Raw genomic sequence first — 19,822 nt, 5'->3', positions numbered from 1 at the left:
GTACAGATCGCAGGAAATTATTTCTAAATGTGAATATTTGATAGGTATGTGGTGAATAAATACTTTCTCAAGTCATTAAATATTGGTCTGTCATGCAGTGTAACTCTGTAAATAATACATGTGTAAATCTTTGAATCCATAATGATGTCCTTCATTTAATTTTATTCTAAATGGGTTTTAAAAGGTCTTAAATTCCTGTCTGGAAACGGATTGTTGTTCATTTGATCACATCAAAATACCTGAATCACACTTATGGCTGTATAATTAAACTATACTTTTACAAATGTCTCGATGCGTCAGCATGAAAAAATGTTCCAGACATTTATGATCCCCCGAGGACAAACCCCCAACAACTTTAGGGATCGTCTGACTCTTCCTTCATCGTGATCAGGTAAACATTTGAAGTTGTTTTTGTTTTGCACTTTTATTAAGTCGATCTAAGGCTTCGATGTGGTGCTCTGTGTTAATTAGCATGCTAAAGTAAGCAACATGTCTTAATGTCTCTCTGCATTTCTCTTCTGTCCTCAACTAATGTCCTATGAGAATGTTGTTAAATATAAAAAAAACAACAATGTTCAATTGTTTTGATGTATGAATTGTTGAAGTCAGCTGAAAATGACGGGTAATAATCCCTAATTTGGCATTCCCAACTAATTCAGACAGTGTTTGGTGTTCGCCCGTAGCACAGACGTGTTAACAGCACAGTCTCACATATCTGTTGTACACTCAGAACTTATCTGTTATGGCTGTGATATTCTTGCATATATAAATTGTGATTTTTGTTCCATTTTGGGTCAAATGTGCTGGAAAGTGGTCCCAAGATATGATTTCTTTGAACTGTCTGTGTCCTTTTCTTTGAACAGTTTTTCTAATCTCGTGTTTAATGTGTGTCTTTGTTGTAAGTGGATGCCTGACTGTCTCCTCTGGAGGCCTCCTGCTCTGTGGGGACTTTCCACTGATCTGGCCTTCATTAAAAGCGCCGCCGCTGCCAGCGAGAAGTAACCTGGCTGCCCAGCTGGTGAGGAACCCGCTGCTGCCATCAGCATGCACCATAAAGGAACTTATTGTTCTGGGTCGACAGGACACGCTGTAAACACACAAGGGGTAGCTCCGAGAGGGAAGAGAAACAGGGCTTCAAAGCAGCAATCAGTTCTGTGCACTCAGGTGCGCCGTTGCCAGGCCACAGATCAACAAAAACATCGGCAACGGCAGATCCCAGCCTGTGGACAGACTGCGGTAGCAGCTCAATATTCTTAAGTCGAAACAATTTGTCCATCGAGTCAAACTGCGAGGTTGCGAGACCGCGAGGTGCTGAGATGGATAAAGAAATGTGGGCCAAATCAAAAAAAGCCAAAGGAAGGTGAAATTAGATGGTTGTTTGTGTCCATAAAGAAGAAGCAAAGAGGGACAGGGATCTCTAATCTTTAGTCTTTTACGAGCGTGTAATGCGATCAAAGGAATTACTGACCTAGTGTTCATTTTGCCCTGGAGCTTGTTTTCCTCGGCACGATGAGAAAAGTCTTTTCAGCTGAGGAAATGCGACACTATCTCAGGAATCCAAAGGCAACAAAATATGATCGTGTGCAGGAGTGTGATGTTTTAACTTTGGATAAAATATCTATAAAACCAAATCATAGGGTGGCGCTTTTGTTGTTAATTCGAGGTTTATAAGAAATATGTAGAAAAATGTATAATGTGTCCAACGCAAAGCAGGTATACTGTTGACTGAGCATAGATGAATGTTTCCACATCGCTGCAGGGCATCTACTCATATTTGTACAGAGTGGAGTTTTTAATACTGTAATATGGCATGACTCCACATTTGCTTTGTGGTAATCTAGAAATGTAGCACAGATATTCTGACTGGAGATCCAATAATAACCTTTTATGAATCCCCCCAGTGACAGTTTATTAGGATTCACCAAATCGAAGGAACTGTTTACAAAGATTTGGTTGAGCCTCTCGCCAAGTAATCACCATGACGCTGACATTTTTGGTCTTTAGTGAAATCTCTGTTTTAGACAGATAGAGTTGGGCTCTAATATTCCGTTTCCCCCCTCTGGATAGATTGTGTTGATAGTGATTCTGTAACTTTCCAAATGGTGCCAGTATCAGGTTAGTCCATTACTTTTGTTCATAAAGAAATATCTGCAAGCATTAGCGGCATTTTGTGTAACTCCATAGCATGGCTTTGCACTCACTAAGAAAATATTTAATTACTCACTGGTTTTCTCTCTCTGATGTTTTGTCTTAGTATGAAAACAGTGTTGACACTGTGGATTCTTCCAATGTGTGTTGACTCTTTTGATGTGTGAAAAGTTCTCAGCTTCTCACTTACTGCTCATGTTTGTCTCCCACAGTCCCAAAAAAACCTCCAGGTCAGGTGGCGCAGGGAGGGAGGAAGAGCGAGTCGTGTGAAGGCTGCCGCCGAGACCAGTGTTTCCTTTTGCACAATGCACCCTGGGAACAGCTCCAAAGACGGACCCTGTGACCTTATAATCATCAGGTAACCAGAATGAATGAGTGAATGTTCTCATGGCAGAGTTTTCCCCCCCCCGTTAGTCGGGTGTTGTGTTTCTCTGAACTCCAGATAAACACGGCTCCTGCGGACAGTGTCACCGTGGAGTCGATGCAGCGGAATGGAAAACTGAGACGGTTTCGGTCAATTAGCCGCCGTAATCCATATTTGTATTCTAGCAACGTAGCAAATGATTATGTGTCATGTGAGAAGTGCTCCGTAAGTGAAAAATATCATCGGCCAATTCTGCAGCGTGACCGAAGCATGATTGTTTTGGTTCTGTGACTCACAACTTTGCTGACTCATACTCATATCTCATCATCATTTCCAGGCATGGTATGCTGATTTATTTTTTTAATTTATTTTAACATTGATAAACTCACTGTCTGTCTGAGTTTCTCTGACTCCTGTATGAATTTAATCAAACCCTCATAGTCCACGGCATTCCTAGAAAAAGATGAGTTTATTGGGTCATAATTCAAATACCTATCCTTAGAGGTCATGTCCTTGATTTTGTGTGTGTGATGCAAGTGTGTATCACACATTTCTGATGTAAGTTCACTATTTCTGAACATGTATTGCATATTTGCGTCACATTGCAATGGTAAATTTGATGCTTTAAGTACATAAAAACAACACTGGGACAGTGTAAATACAGGAATTATCACTCTACTATTAAATGGAGTGTGCGATGACAGAATTAAAGTATAAAAAAAAAACAACAACTTGTACATCGCACTTATGACTAGCACTTCATAGTTTGTTCTACTTGAAGCTCTTACTTACTTCTAGCTCTTATTTGTACCCAAATGTTTAAATGCACTTTTGTAAGTCGCTTTGGATAAAAGCGTCTGCTAAATGACATGTAATGTAATAACGTAACTTTGTGGATCACTGAGCTAGTCGTGTTCAAGCATAAGTCATTTGGATGCTGATGCATAAACACACAGAAGCCATTTGAGCAACTTTCAATTGTCTATTTATCCCTGCAGAGAAGAGGTTCTTGTTTATGTTATTTAAAGTTAGATTAACAGTTTTATTCTAGCTGATGTGTGGATAAGCACTTTTGGGTTTTTCCTCTCTGGGTTTATCTTCACATTTTTGTGGATGGAAGACTCCAAGAATAATTGAAAGACGACCACGGGGGCCTACATTTGTCATTGTCTTTCTCCGGTATCGCCAGTATTTATGTTATGACTCATAACTCTTGTATAAACCGATTGAGCTAAGTTTATCATATTACAGGGTCAACAGCTTTCATTGTTGCACTACCTATTCATCCGTGACCCACTTAAGACCTGCTTTGAAAACAAGGAAGAGATCTCACTCGTTGGGTTGCATCAGAGCAGTGAAAACAAACTTGCTTCCCTCTTATTTTGACTGAGTAAATATCACTTTATGGAAGATGGGAACAGTTTACACAAGAAGCGATCCAATTACAAGCTGTGAGAATGGCAGGTCACGCTGCCTCCCATTCGGGATTGTCATGAAAGCCGGCGCTTCGTCGAGATGACGATGATTAAAGGGCGCATGGGCTGTAACAACCACTTCAGGCTGAGCTCTGCTCCGCTCGGGCTGCAAGGAATGTATGGGAGCTTCTTGGAGAGGGGAGAAAACTACCACTGTGTGGGAAGACTTCTTCTTCATCATCATCATCATCATCATTCTTCTTGCCCCTCTTTCCTCCTGGCTTCTCAGCCACATGCAGTAGGTGCACCATCGGGCTGCACGTTCACCACTCACTCCGTCCCGAGGATGTGGAACGTGAAAGACCCTGGGAATCGGTGGGAACGGACAGGACCAAATCATGGGCGTTGTTTTGCTTTCTCACATCTGAAACGTGCTGGGAAACAAAACAGAAGGCTCGTGGTGATTCCTGTAATAACTATGTACAGCTGGGTTTGTTTTTGTTCGTACGTTAACCGTTCGGGCCTCCTGCATGAACATTTTCCAAACATTTGACACCAGATTAATCTCTACTTATTCCAATTACAATGGCAATTTTAAAGTTAAAGTTTTTCACCTGAAGACCTGCAGAATTTATGAAGTGTATGAAGCGCTAGAGCCCGCACTGACTCCATTTTCCACAAAACCTTTATTTGTCGACTTTTGTTGACGGATATAAAAGTTAAGAAAAAATATATAAGAACACATAATTATATCAAAGACAAGAAAAACTAATGTGCATTTATGGACTACTGTCAAAATGTACGTCTGTTTAAAGAAAGTCTTGATCTTGGGGCCTAAACATATGGAAACTATAACAAGATATTGACATCACCTCCTAATCCTGGTCCTGGTTGTGACGTTGTCATCTGAAGAAGAACCACACTGGATCAAAACATTGTGTCCTCACCGTGTTTACCTCTGACTGTGCTCACCTGTGCATCACAGCCCAAGGCATGACTCAGATGACTCAGCATTCGTGCGTCGTCAGAAACACCAGGCTGATATTCTGTGTTTTGGAACGGCTCAGGAACAGAGTGATCCCTGTGCAGTGCCAGCGTGTTACCAATAAAAACCTTGCGGGGCTGAATCTCTGACTCACTCACACAGTTAAGTCTGCAGTCTCGTCTCGTATCCTTGTCACTTGTTCTCTCTTCAAGTAACAAAAATGCATTTAAGTGCATGTGAGTTGATATTTTTGGGGTTATACTATCAAAAATGGTTGCTTTTTTGTGATATCACCGCAAAGGAAAGCATCAAACTCAAGAATTTATATATAACAGATGTTTTTAGTGAGCATTTGATAGTAGCGGTAGTAGCTTTCACATATGTACGTTTTGAGTAGGAGTCATCTTGTACGCGGGAGTTCACGGATTCCTATCCAAACAAGCTTTGCCATTCAGTCATGGGGATGAGCCTGTGTTCCTCTCGCACCAGAGTTTATTTCATCTCCGTCTTCCCTTAGAACCATAAGTTTCAGCTTCCTCTTCAGTTAACATAGATAGGCAACGGTGGAGGCGAAACAACAGAGAAATGAATACACTGCCCACAGGGAGACGTCTTGGGTTTGATTGCTGACACGTACGGTAAACCCACATTTCTTCTGACAGCTGTGAATGGGCGTGAAAGATGTGTGATAGAAGCTGCGCTCCACATAAATGTATGCATGTGTGAAAACTGTAGTGTGAATCAGCTTTGAGAGGTCATCAAGTTTAGAAAAGTGCGACGTAAACACCAACCAAGTATGTAAGTGTATGATCACTCTTCCATTTTTACTACTTTACGCACAGGCCTTGTGGCACATCAAAACAAATCACTAGGTTACACGTTAAATATTAACATTCTGGAGTGATGTGATGATGGAGTGTTTTTCATCATGTGTTCCCATCCCTGTGTCATGTGTACAAAGACAGACACTTTCTGTTGAGCTAAAAATGTCTTCAAAGAAATATGTATCCGGTTTCACCCCGGAGGTTGTTTATCACTGCGACCAAGTGTTTTGTTTTTGTTCTGGGATGTTTGTCACTGACACGGTGAGAACACATGACACGGCACACACGTCGGCACTAGCCAGCGCTGTTTTGATCCTCGTCATTCATGAATTTCCCGCAGCATTTGCTTCTAGGAATCGGCTGTTTTTAATATTAATAATTTGTTTCGCCGAACGGTATTTTGTACACACATGAGGAGGCTCTGTTTGTACTGTACTTAATTTCCTATCATCATGACACCTTTCCTTTACTATCCCACTTTTCTTTGCTCGGCCTCTCTCTTCTCATCTCCCGCGTTAATGCCAACATCATCCTCTTTCACCTCCTTCTGCTCTGTTGTTTTCCTCCATTCCTCTTCCCCACCCCCCCCGCTTGTTTACCTGTGGCTCCGTAGCCATGGCGATGGCCTCATGTTTGTCACAGTGATCACGTTACAACCAGGACAGCCAGTTCCGAGAAAAGGGAAACAAGGGATTCCCAATAATAAGGTGCTATTGTTCCCTAAAGGGCCTCTCTCTCTCTCTCCCCGGCACCACTTCACTACACACCCACAATAAGCGCATGCACGATGTCACCAGATACACACATGGATACTGGGACAAAACATGTACACACCAACAAATAACACAAACATTTCACATAACTAAATACAGTAATTTGAATTTTGATGAAAATAGGAGTTCAAGTATAGTGATGTGTAAGTATGTGTATATATTGTTTGTAAACAACTGTAAATGGGTATCATAGAATGAGCTCTCTCTTGCTTTTAAAGCTGCAGTGTGTAACTGTTGGTGATTTTTTTTATTTATTTTGGTTGTTACTGTTATTCTGCCTGTGTTTGGATGTAATATTATTTGTGAAAACAGTCTCTTTCTGGCAGTACTATCGGACCTGATGACCTAGTCGTGTTTCATATTGCGGACCCTGGTGTACTTGCGTGTCAGGGTCCTGTAGTATCTCACTTCACCATTGGGTGGCGATAAAACACACTCCTACCAAAGAAGAAGAGAACGGTGCCACAGCTCCCTCAGACACGTCTGGTTCGAGCGGCTCACAGCTGAAAAGCCCGTTGGGAGTCGGTGTGTCGGCCGGTTCGAGTGTCGCCAGGTCGAGGCTCGGATGACTATCCTTGGCGACTGCTTCTTCTGTTATGTTTTTTCTGCTTGGCGAGCGGGACTTATACTCCACCTATATCAGTGGCGCAGAAATTCAGTTCTTTGCACGTGGTTCCAAAATCTGGGCTGCACACGCAGGCTGAACGTTGATGATGCAATTTGTGATGCGCGTGATACCAGAGCCTTAAGGTAGCATTTGTGTGTATGCACCAGCACTGATTATTTTCACCTCTGAAACGTTTCTTTGACACTTTTTTCAGTCATACTGCAACCTGTTTTCAGCCATCTCGCTTTTACTAGGGCAATATTACGCTGGCCTCCATCTGTCTCGACGAATCACTGAAATGTCGCCGGGCAACACAGTATGTAAACTACCGCTACACAGAGGGTCACGCGGAGCCGATGTATCAGCTCTGTGTGAACTCATTTATACGATGGCTCGAGTGTAACAGACATTTGTTGATATTGATTGTTGAGCTTCATTCCCAGATCAATAAATATAAATGTTTTATGATTAAGTCTCTCTGTCCTGAGCTCACCCCACCAGCCAAACAAAGACACATATGTTTCATGTGAGACAAATGACCCGAGGGAATTGGTTTGTCTCAGAAACCCTGCTAATATTGACACGTCTTTTTGTGTTTATACCCTTCCCTTATTTTAAGGTTGCTGTGCAGATATCAGTGCTAGAACAGCCCCTCTCTCTCTCTGAACTGCTATTTGATTGGTTAAAGCCTCTTGTCCTGTCCAGAACAGGTGGTTATGATTATGGGTTATTGATTAATAATGCCCTAGCTCAGCTTTAACTACAACACACAAGATGGTTCTTTCTTCACGTACATGTCCATTACTGGTCTACAGTAGCTGGAGTGAGTAACTCCTAAATGAGAGATGCTTAATCCTGTGATTTCCATGATGCAGTTTGTTTTTGTGGCAGTTTGTAACACAGGCTTTTTGTTCAAAATATACTCTCATGTCCAAGTGGTGATTACTCCGGTGACCTCATCTGGGTTATTTTCTCCCCTCTGAGCCAAAAAAGACATTTATACAGTTGTTTTTTTTAAAAACCCTGACTCATACCCCCTGTCAACGGTCCACTGATCTCCACGTGTTAATGGAACAGAATGGCCCTTTAATTCAACATTTATGTGGTGTGACCGCTCAGACGTTAATAATGGTAAATCCACAGGAATAAAGTGTTTGAGTGCTCCCGCGATGAGCATGGAAGGTTTGATTGCATGATATACTATAAAGTTTAAAGGTGTTTTTAAATAAAAACATGTGTATTATTTACTTGGCAGAAGCTCAGCTGATTGAATGAGTCGTTTATATCAGGAGCTGGTTCAGCTCTTTTGAGTTTTGATGCTAACTGAAGGCTATCATCTTCTCCAACACAGTTGGAAGGGAGAGGTGAGGGATAATCTATGGGGGCCTGGAGGTGCAAACCAGATACCAGTTGACCAGGAGTCCATCAGCCAATCTTATATAGCACCACTTCCTTTAAATCTGGCTTTCAAAGTAAGAGCCACTGACTTTTTGTTACTTGTATATCAAAATTTCACCATAGCGTTCATTGTGTTAGTTAATTCTACTAAACTAAAATAAAATAAAAAACAGTTATGTTAAATATACAATACACATCGTGCAAATATCGCTTCCGATGACTTGCAGCATTTGGTACCTTCCCTTTCTATAAGGACTGTGGCTTTTGTTCATTTGTTTTTGGGATTTGTAAAAGTGTTTCAAGGCCACGGTAAATACTCCAATAAATGGGGATACATTTACCATACTGTACCTCAAGTGTGTCATGTGGACGTGCAGAGCAAAGTCGGTGCTGAACAGTGGACTTTCCCTTGCGCAGAAGTCACCGCCGCTTCGCTGCACCCGAGCATGAATTCCCACAGGCTTTTTATTTTCGTTGTTTTCTGCAGTGAGTGCACTGCAGCATAACCTGCAGCAGGGTGCTTAGATGCTGGCCAAACAGAACTAGGTCACATCGAGCATCATCACACAAACAATGATGTGGAAATAAGGTTGAGCGGTAAGGCCACTCATTACGGCCTACTTTCTGCCTCTTTGCTCTTTGTTGAAAGTACACAAAAGAGATTTGACGCAGAAAAGCAACTTTATACTCAACACCGCTGTTTTATGTCAGCGTTTACCAAAGCACTCTCTAATATAAACCTTTAGACACCCGTTGCATACATCTGAAGGATAAAAATCCATACTTTTTTATGCACACTTTGAAAAATTGAAGGGGTGTCAGTTTATAATACAACTCACTAAAACACCAGGATGTGTTTTCTTCTTTTCTGTGATCTTAGTATCCTGTTTGGAGGTTAGAGTTACAGCAAATAAACTCAAAATAATGCTCTGTGAAACACCTTGTTCCCAAGCTCACTGCCAAAAACACAGAGAGCGAGAGGAAGAGCCAGGGAGAGATAGTAACGTGGGCGTTACCATGTTCAGGTGGATGGCAAAGGTCCCAGGAGATGTTGCGTAACAGAAATGAAAACACTGCCAGGGCTTCCAGAGATTTTTGTTTTTATTTCAAGTGTATTCTTCTAAGAACAGGAAACCAAACCGACCTTTAGTGCATGAACGCTGCAAGAGGACCTCACATGAAAGGATTGTTTCCGCTCCACTAACCACCGTGACAACATGACATGTTGTCCCGAAATAAAAAACCAATCCACGGTCAATCTGCAGCCTATCTGTGCACCATGTGTGGCGTTTTGCCACATGTTTGCATTTCCTCTTATTTGCTCTCGCTGCAGCGATGTCACCCACCCGGAGTGTAAATATTAAACGTCAGGAGCATCGTTCTAATCTGCTCTTGTGTTGGATCCATCTTTGGAGCTGATCGATTTTAAACAAAGGACTGTTGTAAAGTATGTGGAGTAGTAACCGCTGTTGCGTTGTGTGTGGCGTTTGAACCCGTTTTCCATCACGTCACCACCACTACGCGGCCGTAAATGCGTTGATGTGGCACGACATTAAAACCAGTTACCTGTTTTATTGTTGTGGCTGCTCTGTGTGTTTATGTGTGTCTCCTTTATGGTTGTGAGTCCAACTGTGAAACACTCAAACAAACATTAAGTCACTTTCCAGCCCAAAGTTAATACGGTACCTCTGTATATCTTGGTCAGTATATAAAAATAGTCTTCTTTTTGTGAGGCTCTTGTGAGAACGGATTATTTTGACTTGTTTATACACACACTGATCTACTGTATGTCCTTTAAAGGTATGGAATTGTCCTTTTTTGTTCATCACTGAAACCTTTTAACCTCATTTTAACTTGACTTTTTCCATTCATTTCCAAACCTGTGCAGTGCACAACACAACTAAGTGTAAATTCAGTGTATATAAATAAAAATGCAAACATTTAATTGTATCAGACTTGTTTGTAAACAGCCTGTTCACTAAATATTTTAGACCCCAACTGTAATTTAAGGTATTAGTATTTTTCCACAAGACTATTAAAGTTTAGGGGATAAATGTGAAACGTCAAACCGACTTTTGATCCCTTTTCTTCCCTTTGTCTTCCAGCCTCTGAGTCAGAAAATGTCATTTCGGGTCAACCGTTGGTGACTTTGGTATGCAAAGAGCCAGGTGTCGGAGCCGGAGTTGTGCAGTGTAACAGTGACGTCATGGAGAGGCAAATTTTAGGTGAGTGTGTTTCTAAGACGTCGGGAGTATGTCAACATTTCCTAATGCATTTCCCTAAATTCCCTTGTCACTCTTAAGCACATACACGCAACTTCCTCCATATGTAGAGCATGAGAACACTAACATGCGCACTCTTCCGCTTCCGTCCCTAATGTGATATTCTACATGAACTCCTGAAAACCTCTACATCAGGATAATAAGAGATGACAGCATGGATCAGGCTGTCATATCAAGCGGAGATGCCAATAATGAGGTATAGTCGAATAAAAAAGAAACCCCACAGGTCAGCAACTTTATCAGGGACTTGCTAAGGAAAGCTATAAATGTATAAAAGACATACATGTCTATATATTTTTACCCAGCAGGCTTTTGGGGTTCAACGGTAGGCCAGAGTACAAACGCAGGTTACAAGAACCTTGAGGGGAAAACGATCTACATTAACCAGTCTTACATACTGCATATGTTTACTCTATTTATGATTGTGTCATTTCCACATTTTATGGTTTAATATATTTCTTCACTTTGATGCTATGAATAAAGGCAGGGGGACAAATAAGGGTCAACTCCTCGCAACACGCAATAATGGACTATCACTTTAATATGTGAGATTTAGAGGTGCTGGTAGAAAGGATTAGATTAGATTAGATCTGATTTATAGGGGAATTTTGTGGAGGGATGGGATGTAGGTCAAGGAAGAAGCGCTCGTATTTTGGTGGGATATCAGGTGTTGGTTTACCTACAAGGCTTGATTTGAATTTAAGTGGACTGTTGGGGCTGGATGGAGGTCCTGGTGGTGTTGAAGCGGTCGCACTGACCCACATTTTAATAGGCACCAATAATCCAACTGTGGACCCACTGCTGAAAGATCTCATGTAGCACAGTTTGAGAAGTTGACATGTGTGTTGTCTAAGGCCTACACGCTGCCCCCTGACGTTCTGTTCCTGAGAGAGATAGGAAATGACTTCCCTTACTTGCAGGTGGTGGTTGTCTGTCATTGAAAAAGTGAAAAGTGGAAAATCAATTCAAGTTCACAAAGCGTCGCCTTTATCATCTATTTTCCTCGACATGGGAACATATTTAACAACATTGACATCATGTTCTATTGAAGAAGACCTGAAACTAGCGATTGATGTATGTTATAATTCAAGTGAGAAGCGGTTTAATTTCCGTTCAATCAGAGTTCATTTTGCTCCTACTTCTCAAACCGAAAAGTTGGATCCATTTCTGATAAACAGCCACTCGTTTGCTCGCTTCGTCACTTTTCGTGTTCTCATCTTCTGATTGGAACAAGCACTCGCAGTGATTTCTCTCACTGATGGACAGAAATGCCAATTCACTCTGCTGAGTCGCCTGTAAGGCCGTCTGCTGTTGCACACACCGTCTCAAAGAAAGGCGTTGGATGGTCATCAGCTGCCCAGTGGTCAAATGTTGGCACCGTGTGGCCCGAACTGAATATCATCAGATTGATTTTCAGATTATGGTAATAATCACAGCATGCTTTTTCACAAGGCTGTGTCTTATTTTAGAAGAACTGTATTCATCAGATGATTGCATTTGGAATATTGCTGACCACTGTTCAGTCATACTGGCTTTTTCAAGTCAACAAATGTCGGTGCATTTCCTGTGATGACGAGTCAAGTGATCCTTTGTGCCAAGGCAAGTCACATGACGGCATCATGTGGCTGTGTATTTGTAGAACTCAATGTGTGTGTGTGTGTGTGTGTGTGTCAGCATGCCCAGAAATATGAGTGTGTGGGTGTTTGGGCTGAAATCTGCTTTATTGTGAACATCCATACATATCCATACATATAAATATAAAACTCTTATGTTTTAATGAGTCAGGACCAGTGAGCGTTGCTCATGCTGGCTAAAAATAGTGTTTCAGTATTGTGCTCAGTGAGCTGCTCAGCACTGCTTAATTATTGAAGACTGGAAAACGTATTGGGGAGTGCCACCCCCCACAAACACACACACACACACACACACCCTACCCTACTGTGTTTTGTTTATCAGGACATGAAGTGGAAGATGGATGAAAGCCTCTGCGTCACCAAGTGCGTGTCACTGTGTCATTCACTCACCGTTGGGTGTTATTAATATCTTCCAGGCTTTTCCCTTTATCATGCTCTGTGTGTGTGTGTGCGCGTGTGTGTGTGTATGTGTGTGTGTGTGTGTGTGTGTGTGTGTGCATGCATCCACGTTCACACTGTTCCTGATTAACGTCTGACGTCAGAGGAGTAGGAGGTGCGCAGTCACATGCTCACTCACTGGGTCGCTCTCAAACACGTACAGTTTAGTCCCTTATCTTCCTCTCCAATGCCCAAAATTAACTGCAGCATATTTCTACTAAGCACCAGACACTGCACAAAGAGCTGATTTATTCATCCTCATTATTTAATCGTAAGTCTGACACTATCTGGAAGCTTTCTGGCACCAAAAAGAAAATAGTTTCTTCATGGTTTTCCTTTTTAACCAGACAACATTGATAACAGATAGGGTTACAGATTGTTTTCTTAGTTTAAATTATAAACATGTTATCTTAGTGTGACATAAATGTTTGGGCTCTTGCTTCAGAAACACAGATGTGTGCATGCATGTTAAGTCAGATTTTAGTTGAACTAAAACAATAATTTGACTAAGATTGAGCTAGTCTTAGTCGGACTAACATACCTGGATAATGCGATTCATAGTCAGATTACTCGTGCACGTATACGCTAAATCGGACCAGAGTGGAACTTGGTGTTCTGCGCATGCACCAAAATGTCCTCCCTGGTCTTTGACCCGGAAGTAGAAGGCGACGACGTATAAACTGAATTACTGTTATTGGAAATCATACGACGGCGGTGTATTTCCTCGGACAACACAGCAACTGCATACGACAACAGCACGATCCATCTCACTGTCCATCTCGCCGTTCCCTGTTTGTTTTTCTGTGACGTAAAGGTCAACAGGAAATTGTTTTAATACGCACTAGCTTATATGGAGATACAGCACCACCTATGGAGGCGGAGGCAGATGTACACGGCCCCCAGATGTACACAGTTGTCCAATTGCCTGTCTTAGTCTGACTAGGGCCTTAGCTCAGTTTAACTATGCATGTAAACGAGTGTGATACTGGTATTAACCAGAGGATACGTGGCGTGTTTGCTTTTTGCTGTGCAGTTAGTTGCAATTGAAAACTAGTGATCCACAAGCAGAAGCATCATGGCTGTAGCTGCACTGTTCCCTGCCCGAGTCGCAGCACTGTGCCCAGGTCAGCGGCCGTTTCATCTAGCTTCGTTTTTGTTCCCGGCGCTTTACCCTTCTTACGGTGCTTTCAGACATGCAAGGATTCATCAAGATTTAAGTAAAACTGTTCACAGCGGTGGAAATGTGAGGAAGCAAATGTCTATGTTCTGGAACTGGACTCGGGCGCAGCCAGCGACATGTGCTGTCCATCCGTCACCCCTCTCCTGAATGTTCTGGACGCTTTCCTGTTCTTGTCAGCAGACAACTGTGTTCTTCATCTGTGAATGACAATCTCCGTAAAATATCATCATTTTTGAGTCATTTTCCAGATTTCATGTTTGAACACAGCTTCGGTGAGACAGCAGAGGCACCGGAAGTTTGTGTTGTTATCCATCTCAAAGTCAGGCACGTGTTCAAGTGCTTGAAGATTCAATCCTAACTTAGAGTGCCAGTGAAAACAAATTGAAAACTCAGTGTTTATTTACGTCTATAGGTGTAGGCGTAAATCTGAGCCAAATGAATCCTGGTTTCACGGATCATTTCCAGTGTAAGTTATGTGTTTTTGTGACAGTCGTTCGCCTGTTGCTTAGTGTGTGTGAGACGCTGTCTGGCATAAGCCAGGATAGGCAAAAGTCATTAGACGGCGTTACAAGATAGCCATCGCCCCTACAAAACTACAGCAAGCATGTTTGTTGACACATTTTCCATTCATTAGTCTGAGTGGTTGTGGATCTATCCAGTTGCGTACAGAGGGATTCTGTTGGTCACGCCTCTTGCCAGTGGGAGGTAACTACACCCCGCCCAGACTCATCTGCAAATCACCTCTGCGACTCCCTCCCACCAGACATCGGCAACTCTGACTCACTTCCCACCTTCAAATCCTGTCTAAAACCCATCTGTTTAAACTTGCATATTCACTTTGATTGGTTATAATAACCCGTTTGTTTCAAACCCCCCCCCCAGTATTAGTATATATTATTATTAGATCACCTAAATACGTACTTTTTTGACAATAGTACCAATAAGGTGAGAGGTCACAGTCTAAGGTGGCAGTTGTGTGTGTTTTTGTCCCATGTAGACGCACCTGTGTGTGTCATGGCCACCACTTCTGTTTTCTGGCTGTCACCTCTCATCTCGTCTAACATTTCCTCCGTCACTGCACACTCGCACTGTTTTTTACCTTTGGCCCCCACCTGTTCCTGTCCTCTGAGTCCTCCATCATTCTTATTCATCAGGGCTGGTTTGACGTCAATTCCGTATCATCTTCTAAAAACGTAATTGACCGCATCGACCTCTCATCACGACAATTGTTTCTGTGTTTCGAAAGGATGAGAGAAGAGCAGATGCATGTACTACTTTTTCAGTCTCCTCCTCATTTCTTATTTTAAAGGTTATATGTAAAATATGTACAGCATTGACCTTTATTGTTTAAAACAGTGACTGCAATCCCAATATCATATTGTCTGTTTTAGTCTAAGACACTTTTAACCTATTTGGATGATTTTTGCATGTCAACAACAGTGGGAGTGAAAGTGTGTCCGCTTTAGAGCAGCACTGGAGAAGCAAAAATAACGTAAAAACATTATATATGTTAAATATCTACCCACAAGTATCTCAGTCGGATCTCAACTTCCTTCAGCCATCTATATTTTAACTCCTTTCCATTGCAGACCCTTGTTTTGCTTCTCCTCTATTTGAGACATTTTTGGGAGGGGTGGTGAGGCCTTTTAGGTCAAGAAAGACATTTATCACTCACTCTGCTGGCATCACGTGTTGAGGTGCTATGAGCTGCACTATTGGGTGGTTGGCAGTGGGTGGAGCAACAGATCAAAACACCAAACGGAGTCCGTTTGCAGCCCACTTATCGTGGTGGAGGAGTTTGAGTGCCCTTATGATCCTACAAGCTATGTTGTTGGGGGCATTTTGAGGAGCGTGAAGGGTCCAGTGCAAGTGACGGCAACCAGGCACCACTGATGTCAGTGAAACCCATCATGTTTCCTTTAATATTCAATTTTGGCTCTAAAGGCATTAGGTATACATTTTTAAGTGTCGCATTGTGTTTCCATAGCTGGCTATAGCGGCTTTGCAACAGGACAGGCCAGTGATTACATTAGCGGACAGCCACAGAGGATCCCCCTTAAATTTTTTATAATTGGTTACATGTATGTGTTGATCTGTTACAACATTTCAAAAGGTTGCCCAAATTCATGATAGTAGAAAAGTTAAAATAAAGTGACAACCCACTGAAACAATACTAAAAACAAACAACAAATCTCGCCTCAATGATCAAATTGTTCATTCATTACATGTGGTTGCACAGACACAAGCGAGACCTCTGACCTTATTTATTAATGACGGAAGTTTGACTTGTGATACATATTTGACTTGTAATATCACATGTTTTACGTCCCGCTACAGTTGTTGGATTTGATCCAGTTTGAGGTAAAGGAGCTGTTGCTCACAAATGACCGTAAAAAAACCTACTTGTGTATATATAGTGCTGGAAAATGTCGGAAACTATCTTCAACCTCCTCCTCCATGTTGCCCTCAATACTGCACTGGAAAACTGTGAGTTAAAAGAGAAATCAGTTCATGCTGACCAACTGGCAACACATCACAGAAAGCTCTGTGTAGCTGCCACACATGCAGGGTTCAGAATTCACTGAGGTCGAGCATTGACGGTGTCCATACACGCACGTACACCCATGCGAACCCCCCTGACCCCTCTGCCGTATAAACAGGCAGGCATGTTAAGAATGCCCACGTGCATTTACAGACATGTTTTGTGGCACTGGTGGCATTTGTTTGGTTAATCAGTGGAAACAGGCAGCGGGGTCTTTTGTTACCAGCTGGGGCGCAGGGCAGAGCCTGTCGGGTTTGAAAGAACCCATGAGCATCAGCAACATCCTGCTTCTTTCAGCGGGGGAATACAGGATGCATTCCTGCAAAATGGCAGCGTTGTCATCTCTATATAATACCAGAGAGAGCATGGAGGCCAGAGCCTTCATCTGTCACTGTCATACACTCTCTCCGTTTTGAAAGGGAAATTAGTTCAGAGACAAGGTTGCCTTCGCTGTCAAGGTCGAAAGATATAGTTTTTCCAAGGCCGGGACAGAAGACAATGGCCATGATGTAAGAGCAAAGTTAACAATATGTACAGTTGACGCAGTGGTGGGTTAATTTCAGGAAATGCACCTTATTCAATAGAAGGTTTTATCTCCAATGATCATGGATATTCTGAATACTTTACCATCTTAAGCCAGATTCGAACGGGATTAAACTGGTCTGAAACTGCGAGTGATGTTCTCCCCAAATCGAAATTAAACACGGTGTTTCCTCCCTGGTCCAGTTTCACGTTTTAGGTGTTCTAGCTTTTGTCGGCGCTATGTCGATGTGTGTGCACATGACGACGATGAGTCATTTAGGTCAGATGTGAATCGTTAAGTTGGTACGATGGTGCACGTGAGAGTCATCAGAGTCGTGAAAACTTTGACCTCAGTCACATTTCTGCAGATGGAACCATGCCTTTTTGTCTACTACGTGCATTTACTCATGGTTCAAGGCTCCTCGTGAACAGAGCAGCTCACTTCCAGTCACAATGCAGCACATGCAAAGAGACCACACTTAACCCCACTGTTTCTCACAGGCAGGATGCACTTAATTTATTCCAGAGAAAGCAAATCTATCACCCGTGATCTGCAGTCAAGGTCTCTCTGGCTTGTGCCGTTCAACTCCGAGCTGTGGGGGGGGACTAACAGCTTTTCAAAAAAGGAGCGATTGTTAGAATTGTGGTTTGCATCTGAGCTCATTGTAAGAGACAGAGCCGAGAGGGAAGGGGGTGTGACAACACAAACTTTGTGTTTTCCTCCTGTGCAGTGGTGCCAACACAACAAGACTATTGTGCTGCTCCCTGTGTGATGTGGCTAGGTGGGGAGGGGGGGAAGAGTTAGGTGAGACAAGGAGGGGAAATCCACTTAAAACGACTCTTGAGGGTGTTCTTTTAACAACACGTGCATTGTTTAACCTGCAGACAGGTGTGTGTGTGAGCGAAGGTGCATTATACTGGAAAGGGAGGAAGACAGAAGACAGACTAATGAAACTGAGATGAGATAGAAATAGACTCCCTTATTCACTTTTTTTCCCACATTCTTGGTTTCTCTGCCCATGTCTCCCAGGTCATGGCGGTGCTGGGTGAGTGGAGAGTCCTGTCGGCCCCCCCTTTGGCCCTCCTGCACCCAGACAGAGTGGCCTGTGTCCAGTGGAGAAGCAAGGTGACGCCAGTGGGCCACACTGAGGCTGTTGTCTAAACTTGCACAGGAGTCGGGGGGGTGGGGGGGGATCAGGGGTAAGAAGAGGGTAAGACATGGTTGTGTTTTAAGGGAGAAATGTAAGGGTGCAGAGGAATAAAGAAAGGAAAGTAGTGAGGGAGATTATGAAAGCACAGAGAGCAGAGTGGGATTAAGAAGCATGTGTGTGTGTGTCAGAACTTACATCTGTTCTCAGTTACCCACCTCCTTACCTCCCTGTCTTCCCCAGCTTGTAAATGGTAGCATTCTGCCAGCCATGTGGGGCTGTTGGGGGTTTCACAGCTTGCCCGGGAGATGAGGCGCGATGCCCTACATTAACAGTTGAATCTTGTTCTCTCACAGCCTTTGGTTGTGTAACCACCTTCTTGACGGAGTGAAAGTTAAAAAAAAACGTACAAAATCCTGTCCACTGCGTTTCTTAAAGTGGAGAGAAAGTGGTGCTGAGGAGAATCTGATGAGTTGTGGGTGATGGTGAAATCAGCCGAGTGAGACTTTGTCAGGATTTTATGTTTCTCGTCACTTGTACTTTCCATTGCACTCAGTTCAACCGACTATCTGATATTTTCTATATATTCATTCAGCCCACAGTCACAGTCGGTCTGCTTTAATTCTGTCAATCAAATTAAATACATTTCATGATTTCATTTTGTGTGTTTCCACCTACCAAGTTTTCCTGTGTGCAGAGTATTTTCGTGTGTGTGTGTGTTTGTGCGTGGGGGTAGTAACCGGCTGGTGGGTGGGTGATTCACTGCCTCCGTTCCCTCCGCAGTTACACACACTCACACACTGTTTGCTACCGTATCCATTCACTCTTTTAGGAGTAGGGTGCACAAAATAAATAGTTATATATGGCCAAGATTTTATGTGGCCTTATAAGTTATAAGTTGTGATAGTAATAAAGTGCATGGATGCAGTCTTGGGGTCAAGAAGGCAAAGCCAATGTGGAAGTGCCTACAATTCTCCGAATATTCTTTTGGGTGACCATCAGAGGGCGACAGCACGGTGGCACATGTGTTTTAGGGTAACAGTGCTCCTGACCATTCAATGCTTGGACCCTGATGAGAAAAGTACTGGTGTCCGTTAACATTTTCTTGAAGGGTTTATGGTCTCAGGCGCTAGTTGCTGGTCTTCCTCACTATACAGCATGATTTTTGGTCCTATTAAGAGTCAAGTCAAGTTAGCGTGAACTGATTTATTTGGTACAAGTTAATATACTGTATTGTAAGTTTAGTAGTACACTGTTCTACCAACTGACTCATTTTGTCACTCTGTCTTACATTATATTAAAGTTACCAGCGGGAATTGAGGTCAGGACGGGCAGGAAATGGAAAGCAGGCGAGGAACTCGAGGTGGCACAGGCAGGGGGAGCTTGTGGGGAACGTGGCCCGAGGTCGTGCTGGTCTTGGTAACTCCCGTGACCTAACACTACAACGCCTTGGGAGGAGGTTCAAGCAGGCGTGGAGGAAGACAAAGCAAGCAGGATGGTGGGTCTAAGACAGCAAGGAGCATGGATAAAGTCCAAGGTCATCTGGGATGACGTCCTGCAAA

At 42.8% G+C, this 19,822-nt stretch overlaps 1 long non-coding RNA gene across 2 annotated transcripts; it reads left to right on the top strand.

Moving 5' to 3' along the window:
- The first annotated feature begins 1,926 nt into the window (after window positions 1–1,926).
- LOC122767232 lies at window positions 1,927–19,682 on the top strand. Of its 2 annotated transcripts, XR_006360184.1 has the most exons (5): window positions 1,927–2,506; window positions 10,620–10,739; window positions 10,932–10,992; window positions 18,143–18,238; window positions 19,564–19,682. It is a non-coding gene; the product is annotated as an uncharacterized LOC122767232 (long non-coding RNA). The 2 variants fall into 2 exon arrangements; XR_006360185.1 differs by lacking the exon at window positions 10,932–10,992.
- Window positions 19,683–19,822: the final 140 nt, after the last annotated feature.

Source organism: Solea senegalensis, linkage group LG3 (assembly GCF_019176455.1).
Source record: "Solea senegalensis isolate Sse05_10M linkage group LG3, IFAPA_SoseM_1, whole genome shotgun sequence".
In the NCBI taxonomy this organism is placed as follows: domain Eukaryota; kingdom Metazoa; phylum Chordata; class Actinopteri; order Pleuronectiformes; family Soleidae; genus Solea; species Solea senegalensis.
Note: the sequence above shows the minus strand (reverse complement) of the source record. Positions and strands in the feature narration are given on the sequence as shown.